Source organism: Numida meleagris, chromosome 1, assembly GCF_002078875.1.
Source record: "Numida meleagris isolate 19003 breed g44 Domestic line chromosome 1, NumMel1.0, whole genome shotgun sequence".
Taxonomy (NCBI): domain Eukaryota; kingdom Metazoa; phylum Chordata; class Aves; order Galliformes; family Numididae; genus Numida; species Numida meleagris.
Window position 1 is genome coordinate 11,455,662 of NC_034409.1, and position 16,380 is coordinate 11,472,041.

Sequence of the window (16,380 nt, forward strand, 5' to 3'; positions counted from 1 at the left end):
TGTTATTTAGTGAACAGCAGAAGCCTGAGAATATCAAAGCGTCTGTGCCATTTTCCCCATAGGAGCATGTGCAACCACTGTGCGCTAGTTCACATGCGAAAATACATAGTGCCCAAACTGGGTGAGCAATTTTTTAAGTTGCCTTCATACATATTTATAGAGTGAATGAGTTATAAGAGTGTCTGGCTTCTCTTTACACTTCATTGTTGAATTGTATGCCTATATGATCAGGTATCCATTACACTCTGCCATTTCACTGCTCAGCCACTTTCCCAGGGGATAATTTATTTATCCTTTTTATCTGCTTGTTTATAAAACTAGTATAGAAAGGAATTTTACGTAAGAGAAAATGAGATTTTGGCTGCAGGGAGGAAATATGGAGCATAAGAGAATAGCTAGAAACCATGTAGGCTGAGAGGATGCTCTGTTTCAGTGGTGTTACATCCTTCAGTGGTCCATCAATTCTGTATTATGTCGGAAGCAACCCCTGCGGTTTCTCAGCCAGAGTGTCTTGTGAAGTCTCTGAGTCAGCAGATAATGTAGACAAATTTGGAATTTGAGAGGATTCTTAGAAGAGAATATTATTTTTTTTTCCTTTTAAATTTACATCAAAAAACAGAGCTTCTTAAAAGCACTTTCTTGGTCTTGCTATATTTAATGCCTTTTGTTTTTATTCTAATGCTATTTTCAGTTCTGTCTGTTAAGGTTTTTATACCAGCCTCATCGCTATTGTTTCTGAGTGCTTGGAGTACTATACAAAATGACATGACAAACATCTTTCACATGTTGCTCTTTCATCCTCTCCCCAGGGAAGAATCTTGCCTGCAGTGCTGTATATTTGTAAGATTTCTGTTGCTAGTTTTGTTTCTTTTTTAAATCTATATACATGTTGCTCTAAGTTTGTTGGAGCAGGATGGTTCAAAAGAGAACCCTTTGTACTTGGAGCAGAAGGAGGTGAAGGTTTTGAGTTATCATCTAAATGCCTCCCATGTAAATCTGAGACAGGGTGGCAATACTCCACTGCTTGCTCTCTATTTTTTAAACCTGCTGATATTTTTGCAGGCTTTTACAAGGCATGGTAAGAGGTTACTGTGGAAAAGCTAAAACAAAATAATCAGTTTTGCCTTTCGCTCAGAATGTGTTGTGGTCAGCAGTCATCCTGGCTTGTGTTTGTGATCTGCTTCCAGCTCCTTTGAAACCACTATATGGGACAAATCTCACTCACTGTATTGCTTCCCTGCACAAGTGACAGGCAGGGGATGTTCACAGATGTAATTAGTCTTGAGCTCTGTGTTCAAGTACAAGCCATCACTATGGCAGTGGTACATTTTACTGGAGTATCAAGGCAAGGAAATGAAGATAATCTTTGCCCTTCTGTGTATTGTACAGAGTGCAGTGAAGTAATATGACAGGCAGTAGATTGAAACAAATGTTCTTACCGTCAGTGTTGCCTGGACATTTCTGTTACAGTGACCAATTCAGTAGGAGCCTAAGGCTGCAAAGTGACTGTAACTGGCAGAGAGAGCTCATTGAAAGTGACTTCACAGGCTTTTTAGGAAACTGGCTGCAAAAACTGCCTGTTTGGTTCTGGCCAACTGCTCTTGATTAAGGCTTGAAAGACATGAAAATATTTGCTTGAGTCTGGGGTGAAGAAGCTACTGCAGTGGACAAATCTTTTTTTCCTCCTTTAAAAATGTACAGAAAATCCATGACTTGCCTTTAACAGAAGCAATTTTTTTTTTTCTCATCTGACTAATCACATGGTTTTAGAACTACATTTAAACTACTTTCTCTTTTCCATTGCATGTTTTTCCAAGGCCATGTAGGATATACTATAATAACATTCATTCTTATATCCAGCATTGCAGAAGCACTGATTCTGGGCATCTGGGTTTATCAGTGAATGTTCAGCTGAATCTGGGCTTTGTTTGTTGACATTTTGGGGCATGTCTCATCTTAGAATTCATAGTTTCTTAGACTGGGTAGGACTGATATCATCATACAACTGACCCCATATCATACTTTCTGAATAATTTTCATAGATAGGTTTCTTTCTCATGACGACTGTAACATTGTTTTTTTTTTTTCTTTGCTCAAGCTTGTCTTTTAGAAATATGCTTCAGCTTGATTTAAGGTTCTTAAAGGCAAGTGATTCATGGTAAGTTAAGTGTTCCCAAGTTAATAATTTAATCCCTTAAAAAAAAACAACTTAATTTCTAGTATAAGTTTCTAGCTTGATCTTCTAGTAGTTGAACTTCATTAGGCATTTCACTCAAAATTAAACAATTCCCTAGTATCAGAAGTCTCCTTGCATTCTGAGAAGATGGCTGAATTTCTTAACACCTGACATTTATTCAGTGATATTAGTTTTCAGTATCTCCAGATGTTTCTATAGCTCCTTTAGAACAATTCCTAAATTATCAACGTCTGCTTAAAGTGTAGACACCAAGATGAGAAATGAAGCTCCAAATGGTGAAACTGGACATTGTGTTATTACTTATGTGCTCCAGAATGTGCATGCATCTTATAAAGTTACTTTTAAAACATGTTGTAATTATAACATCTGAAAGTAGCTAGTCTGACTAATGCTGTGGGAAAAAAAGACAGAAGTGAAATATCTAACGTTACTTTGTAGTGAAAAATAAATAAATAAGTCCATATTAACAGGAGTCTGTCCCCATCCAAGAACTTTGAAAACAGAATTATGTCTTACTGAGCAGTGCCCTTTATCAGTAACCCAATCATTAGCAGTGCCTTAGAAATTTAAAGCAAAGGCAAAATGAATTTGATGGATGGACTACTCACTGGATAAGGAATTGGCTGGATGGTTGCACTCAGAGAGTTGCTTTCACATGGCTCAATGTCCAAGTGGAGACCAGTGACGAGTGGTGTTCCTCAAGGATCAGTGCTGGGACCAGAGTTATTTAACATCTTTGTAGGCGACATGGACAGTGGGATTGAGTGCACCCGCAGCAAGTTTGCAGACGACACCAAGCTGAGTGGTGCAGCTGACATGCTAGAGGGAAAGGATGCCATCCAGAGGGACCTGGACAAGCTTGAGAGATGGGCCCGTGTCAATCTCATGAAGATCAACAAGGTCAAGTGCAAGGTCCTGCACCTGGGTTGGGGCAATCCCAAACATGGATACAGGCTGGGCAGAGAATGACTTGAGAGGAGCCCTGAGAAGAAGGATTTGGGAGTGTCAATTGATGAATGATTCAACATGAGTTGGCAATGTGCATTTGCAGCCCAGAAGGCCAACCATATCCTGGATTGCATCAGGAGGAGGGTGACCAGCAGGTCAAGGGAGATGATTCTGTCCCTCTACTCTGCTCTTGTGAGACCCCACCTGGGGTACTGCATCCAGTTCTGGAGCCTCCAACACAAGAAGGACATGGAGCTGTTGGAGCAGGTCCAGAGGAGGGCCACAAAGATGGTCAGAGGGCTGGAGCACCTCCCCTGTGAGGACAGGTTGAGAGATGTGGGGCTCATCAGCATGGAGTAGAGAAGGCTCTGAGGGGACCATATACCAGCCTTCCAGAACCTGAAGAGGGCCTACAGTAAAGCTGGAGAGGGACCTTTTACAGGGGCATGTAGCGACAGGACGAGGGGAAATGGTTTTAAACTGGAAGGGGGCAGATTTAGACTAGATATTAGGAAGAAATTCTTTACTGTGAAAGTGGTGAGACACTGGAACAGGTTCCCCAGCAAGATTGTGGATGTACGCTCCCTGGGAGCATTCAAGGCCAGGCTGGATGAGGCTTTGAGCAACCTGGTCTAGAGGGAGGTGTCTCTGCCTAAAGCAGGGGAGCTGGAACTAGATGATCTCAAAGGTCCCTTCCAACCCAAACCATTCTGTGATTCTATGAATTTTGTGAGGTACGGTAGGAAAGTGGGAAAAAATGATGTTAGGAGATTAAACAGTGAGTCAACAAGCTTAGGTAGGATTTCTAATTGCAATTTCCCAGTCATGATTTAGAGACAGTAGTGAAGTAGTTGGTTTCCTATGCTCCACTCAAACACTACAATTGGTAGAGAGAAAAAAAAACAACAATCATAGAATCATAGAATTGCTCAGATTGGAAAAGACCTTCAAGATCATCAAGTCCAACTGCAACCTAACCATACTACCCTAACTCTAAGAACCAACCACTAAATCACATCCCTGAGCACCACATCCAAATGGTTTTTAAACACATTCAGGGATGCTGACTCAACCACCTCCCTGGGGAGCCTGTTCTAGTGCTTAACAACCCTTTCTGTAAAGAAGTTTTTCCTGATATCCAACCTAAACCTCCCCTGGTGCAGCTTGAGGCCATTTCCCCTTGTCCTGTCACCTGTCACCAGTGAGAAGAGACCAGCCCTGCTGTCACTGCAATCGCCTTTCAGGTATTTGAAGAGAGCAATGAGGTCTCCCCTCAGCCTCCTCTTCCCCAGACTAAACAGCCCCAGTTCCTTTAGTCTCTCCTCGTAGGGCATATTCTCCAAGCCTTTCACTAACCTTCTTGCCCTTCTTTGGACCTGCTCCAGCACCTCATTATCCTTTCTGTACTGAGGTGCCCAAAACTGAACACGGTACTCGAGGTGGGGCCTCACCAGTGCCAAGTACAGGGGCAGGTTTAATTCCCTACTCCTGCTCACCACACCATTCCTGATACAAGCCAGAATGCCATTGGCCTTCTTGGCCACCTGGGCACACTGCTGGCTCATAGTCAGCCGCCTATCCATCAGCACACCAAAGTCCCTTTCTGTCAGGCAGCTTTCCAGTCACTCCTTCCCAAGCCTGTAGGGTTGCCTGGGGTTGTTGTGACCAAAGTGCAGGACCCGACACTTGGCCCTACTGAAACTCATACTGTGTACTTTGGCCCATCGATGCAGTCTTTCCAGGTCCCTCTGTAGTGCCTTTCTACCCTCTGGCAGATCAACACTCCCTCCCAACTTGGTGTCGTCTGCAAACTTACTGAGAGTGCACTCAATCCCTTCATCAAATCAAGATCCATCCTCTTCCCAAAAGGATGGGGTTAGTGTGGTAACAACCACTCAAATTAGGGGAATACAGCTCTCAGACTACTTAAGAAATCTTACTCTAGTTCTGACATTAGGCTGGTCATCACTGAAACTTCAGCCTCAGCAGATTAAGCTTGGCCTTAGCTAGACAGGGTGCTATGAGCTGTACTTTTCTCTAAAAGAAGATTGCATGATTGTCTAGGACATATGGCAGTTTTTTTAGGCACCAGCACCTGGGAGACAGTGCATGTTCTAATTTGATATTTGGTGTAGGTAATGCCTTCTGGCTGGCCAACTGAACTGTATGGTTTACCATGCAGAGAGTAGCTTCAGACTACCTTCCAGTGGCCAAACACATCAAGATCAGGTAATATGGAATGGGACACAAAGGAGGCTAGTAGTTCAGGGGACGATTGTGTGGATCTGCCACTCATAGGGAATAGGAGTGGGCAGTTGAGAGGCAATTATGTGGAACTGAAGGGATGCAGAAGTGGAAATCGGGTCAAATGAGAGGAGTACTGGGAAGAATACACAGATCCCAGAGGAAGAGGTGCAAAGGGGTTGATCAGACACAGGATGGCAGGAGATGGGAGCATGAACCTGGGTGCTGAAATCCCTAATGACCTGCTTGTTCATCTGATTTGCACACTGCTGCCTTCGGCTTCATTTGCATGGCTTACATACCAAAAGATACGATTTGCTGGGGAAAGTTATTTAATCTATAAAAAAGCAATTTAAGAAGCACACTATCAAGAAGGTGCTTAGGGCATGAATAATTATATGGCATATAGGAATACAGTGCCTTAGAATCATAAATAAGAGAAGTTTAGTAACATTATTTCAGTTTGTAAAGTTTTTACTAGAGAGCATATCAATTTAACAAGTAACATTTTCATGTCTTAACCATGGTAGTAGTCAGTATGGTTTTTCTTCTGAACAAAGAGTGAACACAAACCATAGATAGTTTCAGACACTTCAGGTAGTGTATTTTCCCCCCATAACTCTTAAGATAAAATGCTAAATTGCCTCAGCAGAGCCCTGTGTGAAAGTGGATGATTTTTTTTTTATTTCCTTGCTTTCGCCTGAACGTGTAGTTTGACAGTGCTCTGTCTTGTTGTCTTGGGTTTGCTGGTCCTTGAGAGTGAAGCTTACAGTCCTAAATTCACCATCTGCACTGTGAAGGCAAAGAGTTCGGAGAGTTCTCAGTGTGCATGGTGCAGGGTGGGAAATGCTGCTGGTATCCTCAGCACATCCTCCTAGTACCAAAACCTACCCATAGCCTACACGTGTGATGCATGCATGCAGCCATTGCTTTATGGAGATATTTGGGATAGAGGTGGTATGCTCTGTCTTTTAAAAGATACCTAAAGAAGGGTGCCATTTACCTTGGTGTGCGTGTGTGGTTATGCACTTGCCTATGTGAACTGTAAGATCCCCTGGCCAGGAAGTGGGAAGCATGAGTTGTAAATTCTCTTTTTATTTGCTACCTTCTAGTTAAATGTCCTCACCCTAGATGCCAGGCTGGCTTATACAGTGATAAAACACTCTACAGAGTACTTCTGAAATTATATAATGTGAAGAACCAAATACAGGATGCTCTGCTTTCACTCTGTATTCTTTTCTTTAATTTTGCCTTTGAAGAGTGAAGTCTTTGGAGATGAAATTATCTTCTTTAGCCATTTATCACATGTAAGGAGGGACATCATCCCAGTTGAGAGCATTTTACTCTGAAAAGGGCAGTTAATAATGCCAGTGTATGAACTTAGCAAAAACCTGAAGTTAAATGTGTAAGACTATCCAGCTCACTAGTCTTATATATACATAAATAAGCATCAGAAGAGTGCCTTACTAAGTTGTGCATGGTAGGTGGCTGCTCTTTTGAGATCTGGAGATAGATCAGAATTTGTTCAACCTAATTTGTCATGGATTACACGGGTAGAATTAACGTAATATTCATGGGAATGCTAACCTGGGTCTTGTATTTTTTTTAGCATATCCCTATAAAGTTTCTTGCTGTAATATGTTTAAGATAAATCTCTTTTAAAAAATATTAGAAAGGATTGCAAGGTTTAATTCTAATTACTAAATATTCTTTGCCTTACATGATTGAAGTTTAAACATTCAGTAATCGTTTTTCCTTTGAGACATGTCAGAATTACTGCTGGCTCCATTTATTTCTCATTGTATGACTTCCATGTGAACGAGGTCATGCCACCATTCACTTCACATCTGATTTTAAGGTCAGATGAAGAGTTAATCAGAACCTTGGTTACTGGTGGGCAAATGTATTAGTAATTTTTCACATTCTTCTGGTCTTACATGAAGTGCCATTACTAAATGAAGATATGATGAATCATAGTCAGTTGACATTTGATGTGGTCTGATAGGAATGCTGAGAACTGGCTGGAGTGTTGAACTGGTCTTGATCTGGGACTGAGATTTCTTTCTGAATTTGGTAAACAGTCTGGGGCCGGCACCTGACTCCTATTAGCATTCCATACCTGGATTAAGACCTACAGTAAGCGGGTTGAGCAAGCTGTATATTTGCTACAGTTGAGTTTTTACATAAACAAAACTCTAGAAATTGCATGAAAAGCCACTCTCTGTAGGATGACAGTCACTGGCATGGCAGGTTTGTGAGCTTTTAGGATAGAGAGATCACTGGCACATTTGGACACCGTTAGACAGTTTACCAGGCACGCCATGCTTGTGTAGATGATAAGGCTATAACTAGTCATCAAATTATTACTCCTAAATCGTTATTACTCCTTAAGCAACAAATTATTTTGATGCAGCACAAGGAGTTATGAGTATTAGGGAATGAATGGAATAATTTTTTTTTCTTTCATTTTCAGCATCTCTGAGTTCTTTTATGAGTCTGCCCTGTACTGCTTAGTGCACAGGCTTGCATTATGTCAGATTTTGGAATATAGTATCTTACCCTGCAGGAAATGAGCAGCATAGAAAAAGCTTACACCTAAAATTTCAGGAAAATTGAAGCTTACGGGAGAAAGCAATGCTTTGCACCGTAGACAGAAAAATAGTACATTGATAACTGACTGGATACTGAGGTTTAGGTCCAGTTTCATGCCCACCTCTTTTTTAATGGATAACATAGCTATAAAAAAAAACTGAAGTAGTTTGAATGCTGTGCTGTAGCACAGACCATGTTCACACCATGCTGATTATGGTCTGTCTGCTTAGACAGTAAGCTGCTTAGGATACTGACTTTTTCTTCATACAGCGCCTACCAGTATCAGGTCTTGATCTCAGGGGATTTTGTGTGGTATATTCCTTAATGATATGTGAACAGCAGCACTACTTAGTAAAACTCATTCCTTCCGTGACTCCAGAAAATACTTTTTGCTGATGTCTTCTATATATAGAACTGTGAACTGTTTAAAAATGAGCTCAGAAATTGCCCTGTGTGGGTGTGGAGTGTCTCCATTTATTTTCTTTTGAAATGTACCTGGTAGGTTTATTTCTGGTGATTTTTGTTTGTTTGTTTCTCTTTGTTTTCTTCTTCCCCACCCCCCCCCTCTGGCAGAATCCTTTTCTTTTTCATAGTGTATACTCATTTTAGAAAGTTAATATAACCTTTCAAACTTCTAACTTGTAATTCAGTAGTTTATTCTTGACTATATATCAGAAGTTACATAAATGGTAATAGTGGTAGGATGCTAAAAGGGTAATTATCTACACTATTTCAAATGCTTTTTTTCTAAGTGCCTAATTTATTAGCAGCACTTCAAAGCATTCTTTTTGAAAGAAAAAATACATCTGCTCATGAAGACTTTCTCTAGTCAAAAATGCCTATCAAATTTAGATCTGGACAGTTAGGCAGTGAATCAAAGAAAGCAAGTCCTGATCCGAACACTTGGTGTATTAGTAAAGTCATGGGGGCTCGTGGTACATATTGTAATCGAGAACTGAATTTTAATTAAAAGTTCTTGTAACCAAAAATTTATTTCTTGGATAGACAGAACTTCTGTGAAAGTTAGCTGCTGCTGCTTTGTATTCTAACACAACTTATTCATATAAAATCTTGATTTTACTCTAGTATGTTTTAAATAATTTAAAATAAGGACTGTACACTTTATTTAAAATCTATTGATGTTCTTTTAGATATAAAAAAATGAGGCAGATGAAATTAGTTTATCTATATTTAGGCACCCTCTGTGTTTTCCCCTGTGGTGAATGGGTCTCATGTTGTGTAAGCTGTGTTTAAGCAATCGCAGCTGCATTGTTTAGCACCTCTGTGGAATAAACACTTCTCTTCCTGTCCTGCCTTACAGTGGGCATCTCATCCCTGGACCGCAGGCCAGGAGCATCTAGAGCTGGGATGACATCGGAAATTTGGCTGAGTTAAAACCTCGTTCTCACTCTCCTTATCTTTAGTGACATTTTCAGCTCCTGGCCAATTGAAGAGGAGTCACCTGGTTACATTCAGCTGTTAAATGGTTGTTTCTAGCTTTTAGATCTCGTAGTATTTTTTTTTTATTTTGGAGAGTAGCAAAAAACTCTTGGAAACAATAATCACAATAGAATGTATTTTTAAATTCTTCTGGGGGTTATTTAAGTCTTTCCATCTGGCAGATTAAAAAATAAATAAAAATAAATACACTGTTAGACCTAATAGATAAGCTTGATACATCAAGGAAGAGTTCAGAAAAATTCATGTGAATGAATTTAACAGAAAAATTCATGTGAAGCAGCATTTGTGCCACTGTAGTGGTGCCTCTGAGGGGAAAGAGGTGCTAGTGCTGAATGAACGAGTTGGCACACACTTCTCTGAAAGAGAAAAAACATGCCTTTGTAGATGTAAGGTGTGGAAATTTGCAATTAGCTGAAGTTACAAAGACATAAGGATTTTTTAGCCTTGTTGTGGGCAGACTAATTCCTCAGGTTTGTTTTTTGTTTTGTTTTGTTTTCATAGCATGGAAAGCCAAAATGTGAAGTTGTTTTTGTATATTTCAGTTTCTTCTTTTTTCTTCTTGCAATATGATAACAACCTGATACTCAGTAAAAGGAAAGTAAGCCAGGTTGTGAAGAGAAATGCCCACTGCCTTAGATCCACATCCCAGAGAGTCCCCCAAGATTTCATGGTTTCTCGGAGCTTTATGGGGCTTGGCAGCTTTTAGTTCCTTTTAGTGAGACTCACTGCAGTACGAAGCCATCTGAGCACTGAGCATTGTGCTTAGGTTTCAAGAGATAGGGCTTCAAATTCTATGAAGTCTGTAAAATATGAAGATAGTTTTTAGGAGTTCGAGGTGATGAAACAGCAGCCAATTAGTGACTGTGTAAACTGACTACGTGAATGGTGTCTGGAGAGCATTCCCACTGCTCTCCCTGCACCTGCATTGCAGTAGTATTCAGACATATATTTCTTAATTGCTTTCCTGTAAAAATCCTCTTTAGGTCACTACTGAAAGCAGGATTCCAGGTGTCCCAGGCAGTCAGTAAAATTGATTTGATAGGTGTTTTACTCCTAGATGAATATAAGTAGTGGAAAAAAAATAGAAAATGAATGATACAAAGAAAGAAAGAAACGACAAAAGATGCTAACACGCCTAACTAAAGGTAGCACATGACCAACAGAATCTAGTTAAGAAAGTGTCCAGCTGTACAAGACAGAAGTGTTCCTTGTGATGAGAGATGAGCAATGCGTGTTGGGTGTGCTGCTGATTTGGAGAACAGTCATTCTATTTTTGGACTGTTGTGACCAACTATCACACAATACCTCCTCGGGAAGGCTATTACAATACTACCCATTATTTCAGCTATACTTAATATTCTACCAGCATTTGTGTGTTAAATCTATTTCTAAAGGCTACAGTGAGGTGATAAATGTTCATTCAACAACAAAGACAGCTGCAATTAACAATTTAAAAATTTTTGAAAGAGAAGCAGAAGTTCATGAAAGCAGTAGTGGATTCTGGCACTTTTGTACGGGAATTCAAAAAATATGTAAGTACCGCAGGGATGGGGCATGCCTCTAATGTGAGTTTGTACAGAGCACATAGCAACATCTCTGTCTACCTTCTTCTGTAAGAGAGCTGCAGAGGTGCCTTTAAGACCCAAAAGCTCTGATTATCCAAAATCTCTAAGCCATTAGAAATTCCATCTGGAGTGCCATGAGTGATCTCTGAGGACCAGTCAGTGCTCTTCAGTGTAACAAGTAGGCTGTTTAAATGACCAAATTTGCTTGGAAGACCCTGATTTCTGTGAGGCTGTACAGGCTGGTGCCACCAGCTCCCTCTCTCCCACCCCTTTACATTCTCTGGTTGGTCTTCTTCAAGACCTTATTTGGCACAGGCAGCCCTATGTCAACTGGTTCCAGAGGACACCTGTGTCTCTCCTTCATATGGCAACAGTACACATGGCATCATAACTTTGCCAAAGCCTAACTATGTAATGAACTCATTGCCTAGGAGTGTTCCAGCAGATTGGTCACCAGTACAATATTATAGGCAGAAAAGCTGAAGAGACCTATACTATGTAGGTATAGCTGCCCTTGCTCCCGAATGAAACTTCTACTTTGAGTAAAAAAGTTTTATAGACTTCGACTATTTTTGGCATTCAGTTCATTCCTATGTGCCAGGTTGTCTGTTGGGTGGAGAAGGACAACACTTAGTTTTCCAGAGAAACATCTTGTATGTCCACATAGGTTCCAGCCTTCTCTGATCTCTGTTAAACTTGCACTGCACTGGGACATTCACTAGTCAAGATCATGCCACCAGTGTGTGAGACCAAGCTCTTTCAAAGGACAGTGTCAGGTCTTTCTTGGCATGGTCCCCATCCTGTAGCAGGCAGCACTTATCCCTGAAACACTCCAGCATGTGCTCTTTGCATTGGGACAGCCAGTCCTCCTCTTCCTCCTTCTGCCAGCAGGCCCCAGCTCAGAGACAGACAACACTATTCGTCCTCAGGCCGTCACCATTTCAGACCTGGCTATGAGCCCTCTGACTGAATTGCACACATCTGCCAACTGATGTGAAGGAGGGCATGTTCCAGGCACACAGCCCAGATCTTGGAGAAGAAAGTTCTTCCTTCCTCCTTCTGGACAGCAAGCAGGATTTGGACACTGGTGAGTCAGTTTTGGGGTCTGAGTTTGGGAGAGGGGGGATATATTGGGGTATAATTTTAAAGGGAACAGGTCTGAGACTGTAATTGTGTAAAGCAAGGCAGGGACAAGGACAATCTCAGATCAGAGAAATGGGTTATTTGCATGATCAGGACATAGCAACTTAAAAATTTCAGACTGTTTAGAAAAAAGATACATGCTCAGCTATTGCCTGTGCAACAGTCTGACCCATCTCTGATCAGGACAGTCAGATTGGGGTGACAGCCTTGTCCCTCTCTTTCTTCCCAGAGTCATCAGACAAAATGGCTTGGAGTGAATGGATATTCCTGTGTCCCGCTACCAGTCCAGCAGAAGTTGTGGCTGCAGAGAGCATACCAACTGTGTACAGATCTCCTGGTTCCAGCAGTCCCGTACAAGGGCCACTAGGCCATAACAAAGCTCACCAAGAGACATGATGAGCAGGAAGCATAGCTGCAGCAGAACTGTGTCAAGCAGAGGTTTGGTACATCTGAGAGCACCTGAGGTAGAAGAACCATGTGGCATATGAGGAGTTCTGTGCGCTTTTGACTCCAGTCACTAAAGCGTGACTGCCATATTCCTGGGAAACTCTATAACCCCCTATCACATGGAGACAGCCAGTCATCCCACATCATTTCCAATCACAACAAGTACTTACAGCACCTGATATGCTGGGTAGCTTTGTGAGCTTTTGTATTCTTAAGCCTAGGAATTCTACTCAGAAGGCTGCATCAATGGGCAATGTAGCTATAGAAGGAGTGTCTTCAGACTTGTTGAAACCAGTAGTGGGATGGCCATGGCTCTTGGTGGGACTGAAGGTCACAGTATTCTCTCTTTTGTTTATGTTTTATTTTTGTTGTATTTGACCTTGGCATTTGCAGGATGAGACGCCTGGTCGCAGTCTGATAATTCTAATTAAGATTGAATACTTTGTAATGTAATGAGTAAGCGGGCAGAGAAGACCAGAAATCTTCATATTCTGCTTAGTACATTTCAGCAGACATATGCCCGTGCTATATAGATATTCTTTATTAGGTTGTCCTTGAGAACATACAATAATAATCAGCCAGAGCAATAGAGCGCAAGGAAGGCGCCTTTGGTGCATGTAATTTGTTTGAACTTGAGGCCTTGCTCCCTAAGAATGTCCAGTTTCCCAATTTCGTGTGACAGCACTATCTTGACCTGATGTGGTTCCACTAAATAAGGGTACATTGCATGAAAATTTGTGTATGGGGCAATTCTACTCGTGGACTCTGAGAATCTGCTGAATTCAACAAGAACAGCTGTCCTCTATTTAAATGTGTTTTCTTTTTGCTTGTCAGTGTCCCATTGTGGTAGGTAATCCACAGTGTTAAATATTCGTTGTCTGTCAGGTCTATGCCTTGCCAGTATCTTTTCTATATAAGGTAATACAGTTGCCTTGCACTTGTCAAACCGGAAAACAAATGTGGTAATGAATAAAATAATTTTTGCACTGTACAGTATGTGACTGTTCTCTGTACTTGGTGTCCTTTGGAAAGACTCTTAGCTTTATATCTGCCTCAGCCATCCCATGGAGTTTAAATGCCACTTGTTCCAGGGCTGGGAGACAGTCTGGGGATGAACTGTTAGTTTCTTATAGAAAGAGGAAGAGAAAAATGGGGAATTTGGCATGGGCTGGGGGGACCTGATTCAACAGCAAATCTGCTGTACTGAGGAAAGTGGCAAACGTTGGCATACACGTGACTGGTATTTTTTCCAGGCAATCTTGTGGACTTGGCAGGCACGTGGGACATGTGCTGCTGTTCCTTATGTTGAGTGCTGGGCACTTCTGTACTTCCCGATGGATGGAGCTCAAACAAGAATGTTATTTTCCTACATTAAAAGATTGCTTTTGATTAAGAGACAGGGAACTTTGGCAAAGGATGACTCTTATAAAAAAGCTACTTGCTGTCCATTTTCATAGAGTAAAAGCAGTCTGTTGTCTCCAGGTCTTCTTCAGACAGTGATTGTCTCAGAAAGACAAATGTGAAGAAACAGTGGAAGAACTGTTGAAAAAAAAATGAGTTGGAAAGGACTGGAAAAAGAAAGGAGACTGAAGCTTGCAAAATAAAGCTGATGCATCATGCTGGCAGAGGGAGATCTTGGTAGCAGAGGGAAGGCTTTGCAGTTAATCCTTGTTTCCAGGTGCTGTTACTTGGGCTGTGTCCAGGGCTGCTGCTGGGCAAGGACTGGAGTACTTCGCCACTCTCATATACTGGGAGCTGCTGCTGCTGCTGTGGCAGGGACATGGTACCAGTGTGTCCCAGGAAGTACTTGCTGGAGTTCTGAACATCTGTGAGGTACACAGGGTTTTACCTACGCTCACTGCTGTGACTCTTGGCTTCTGCACATCTTCAGTGGGGACTATAATCAGTACAGCAATGGCCTTGCAAGTATTAGGAATTCAGTGACAGCTGAAGAGTGTGGAAGCCCCTAAAATAAACCCAGTACCTGTCACTTCAACTCTCATGACTACTGTTCCATTTTGGAGAACTAGGTGGGTAGTGGGTTTCATTACCTTTATTGTGGCAAATTCCTTAAGGTAAAGTGATTTAACCAAGATCACCCAGAGCACTGCCCCACCTGTGTTTTGAGTGCTGAGTAATGCTTTCACCCCTCCTTTGGAAGCTGTGTTTGTATGTTTGGAGGGGATAAATGAAATGCTGTGCTGCCCTTGGAGGAAAAAGTGTGTATTCTGCTTTGGGGATTTGGTATGTGGCTTTAGTCATGAGTCTCTAGATTTTAAGTACTATCATGAGGTGCATACAGCCAAAATGCAGCCCAGAAGAACTTCAGCTGGTAGAGGGGATGTGAACTTAACACTCTTAAAATGTTCAGTTAGACCTAGCTCTTCCAGTTTCTGCTTGATTGCCTTAAGCATTACTTTATGTTAAATATTTAATACTCACCGATATATTAAAGATGGGTAGAGGCCAAGTCTCTTCTTCTTTTGAAAGAAAGTAGCACTTGGCTTTTCAGCATGGTACCTTTGGGGCACAGCAGGCATCCTTAGAGCAAGCTAACAGATTAGACCTCTACAGGGATGTAAGCATAAGAGTCTGAATTATTGCTAGCACGGGCACTAAGTTAAGTCTCTGCAGGCAATTTTACCTAAGGTAGACTCGGAGACAAAATTTCTATCAATTTAGCATCTCACTGCACAGTCACCCTGATCCTATCGGGTGCTGAGTGCTTCTGTGTTCTTTTACTGTGAGTGGGAGAAGACTTATACCTCTGAACTGTGTTGAGTCAATGTTGTTGGTGCTCATCCACTCCAAATTTCTGTTGTAACATATCTTCCTTTCAGAAAGGCTGCTTAATTATTATGGCAATTCCTGTTACTAATCCAATGACTTTAAACAAACACCAGGCAACTACTGTTGGTTTTCTCCCGGGAGAATATACCAGAACATTGACAAAGATAAGTGGCATATTTTTTTCCTCACTGATTATTTCTTTTCTGAATATGCCTGTTAATTTATATAAACACGGAGCCTCCACTAAATGCATTTTTGTTAAATTTTGAATTTTGCTTTCGAACTCATGACAAATACTGTAATCAAGCAGTAACTAGCAATGTTTTCACGCGCCTTGAACTTGAACAAGAATACTGTTCGCATTAGCCTATGTTTGTTTTTTGGCCTTTCAGAATTAAACAGAGAAGATAGCCTTTCAGGAAGTCTTAATGCCTTTCCATATGACAACAGTGGCTTGTTGTGCACATGAAATTTAATTTCTTCTCAGCTATGAGACATCTTAGTTTCTGGTGTATGTTGTGTTTCTCTCTCTCTCTTTTTTTTTTTTTTTTTAAAGGAGCAGAATGAAACTAATGTAAAAGGCGCAGTTCATTAACTCATGTTTGTGTGAAACTCCCTGCAGATATATATATTTTTTATTAGAACAATGGAACTTAATGTATTTAAAGGTCTGGAATTTCTCTTATTCAATGGGGTAAGATTTAATATAATTATTTGGTAACAGGAGAAAAAATTGCTATATGAAATTGAAGAATTTGCTGGAAGGACAGTTTGTGTCCTTAGAATAATAATATACTATATCACTCTATAGTTATTTTATAAGAATTACAGAATATGAAACAGAATAATGCTGGTAGAAACACTTTTTCTCTCTGGTAGGCACGATTAGCTAGACCATATCTGGTCTATAAATTAAATTAGAAATTAATAAACAGCACTGTGGTTGTCTGAACTGCAAGGTTAAGTTTAAAAACTCACCTGAGGTTTACTTAA

The 16,380-nt window shown here is 40.9% G+C and overlaps 1 protein-coding gene and 1 long non-coding RNA gene across 12 annotated transcripts in view; both read left to right on the forward strand.

Moving 5' to 3' along the window:
• Positions 1–16,380, forward strand: part of MAGI2 (membrane associated guanylate kinase, WW and PDZ domain containing 2) — a 735,464-nt gene that overhangs the window by 22,790 nt on the left and 696,294 nt on the right. The window lies entirely within an intron of this gene.
• Positions 4,720–13,588, forward strand: LOC110392331. Its single transcript, XR_002434311.1, has 2 exons — positions 4,720–12,094; positions 12,380–13,588. It is a non-coding gene; the product is annotated as an uncharacterized LOC110392331 (long non-coding RNA).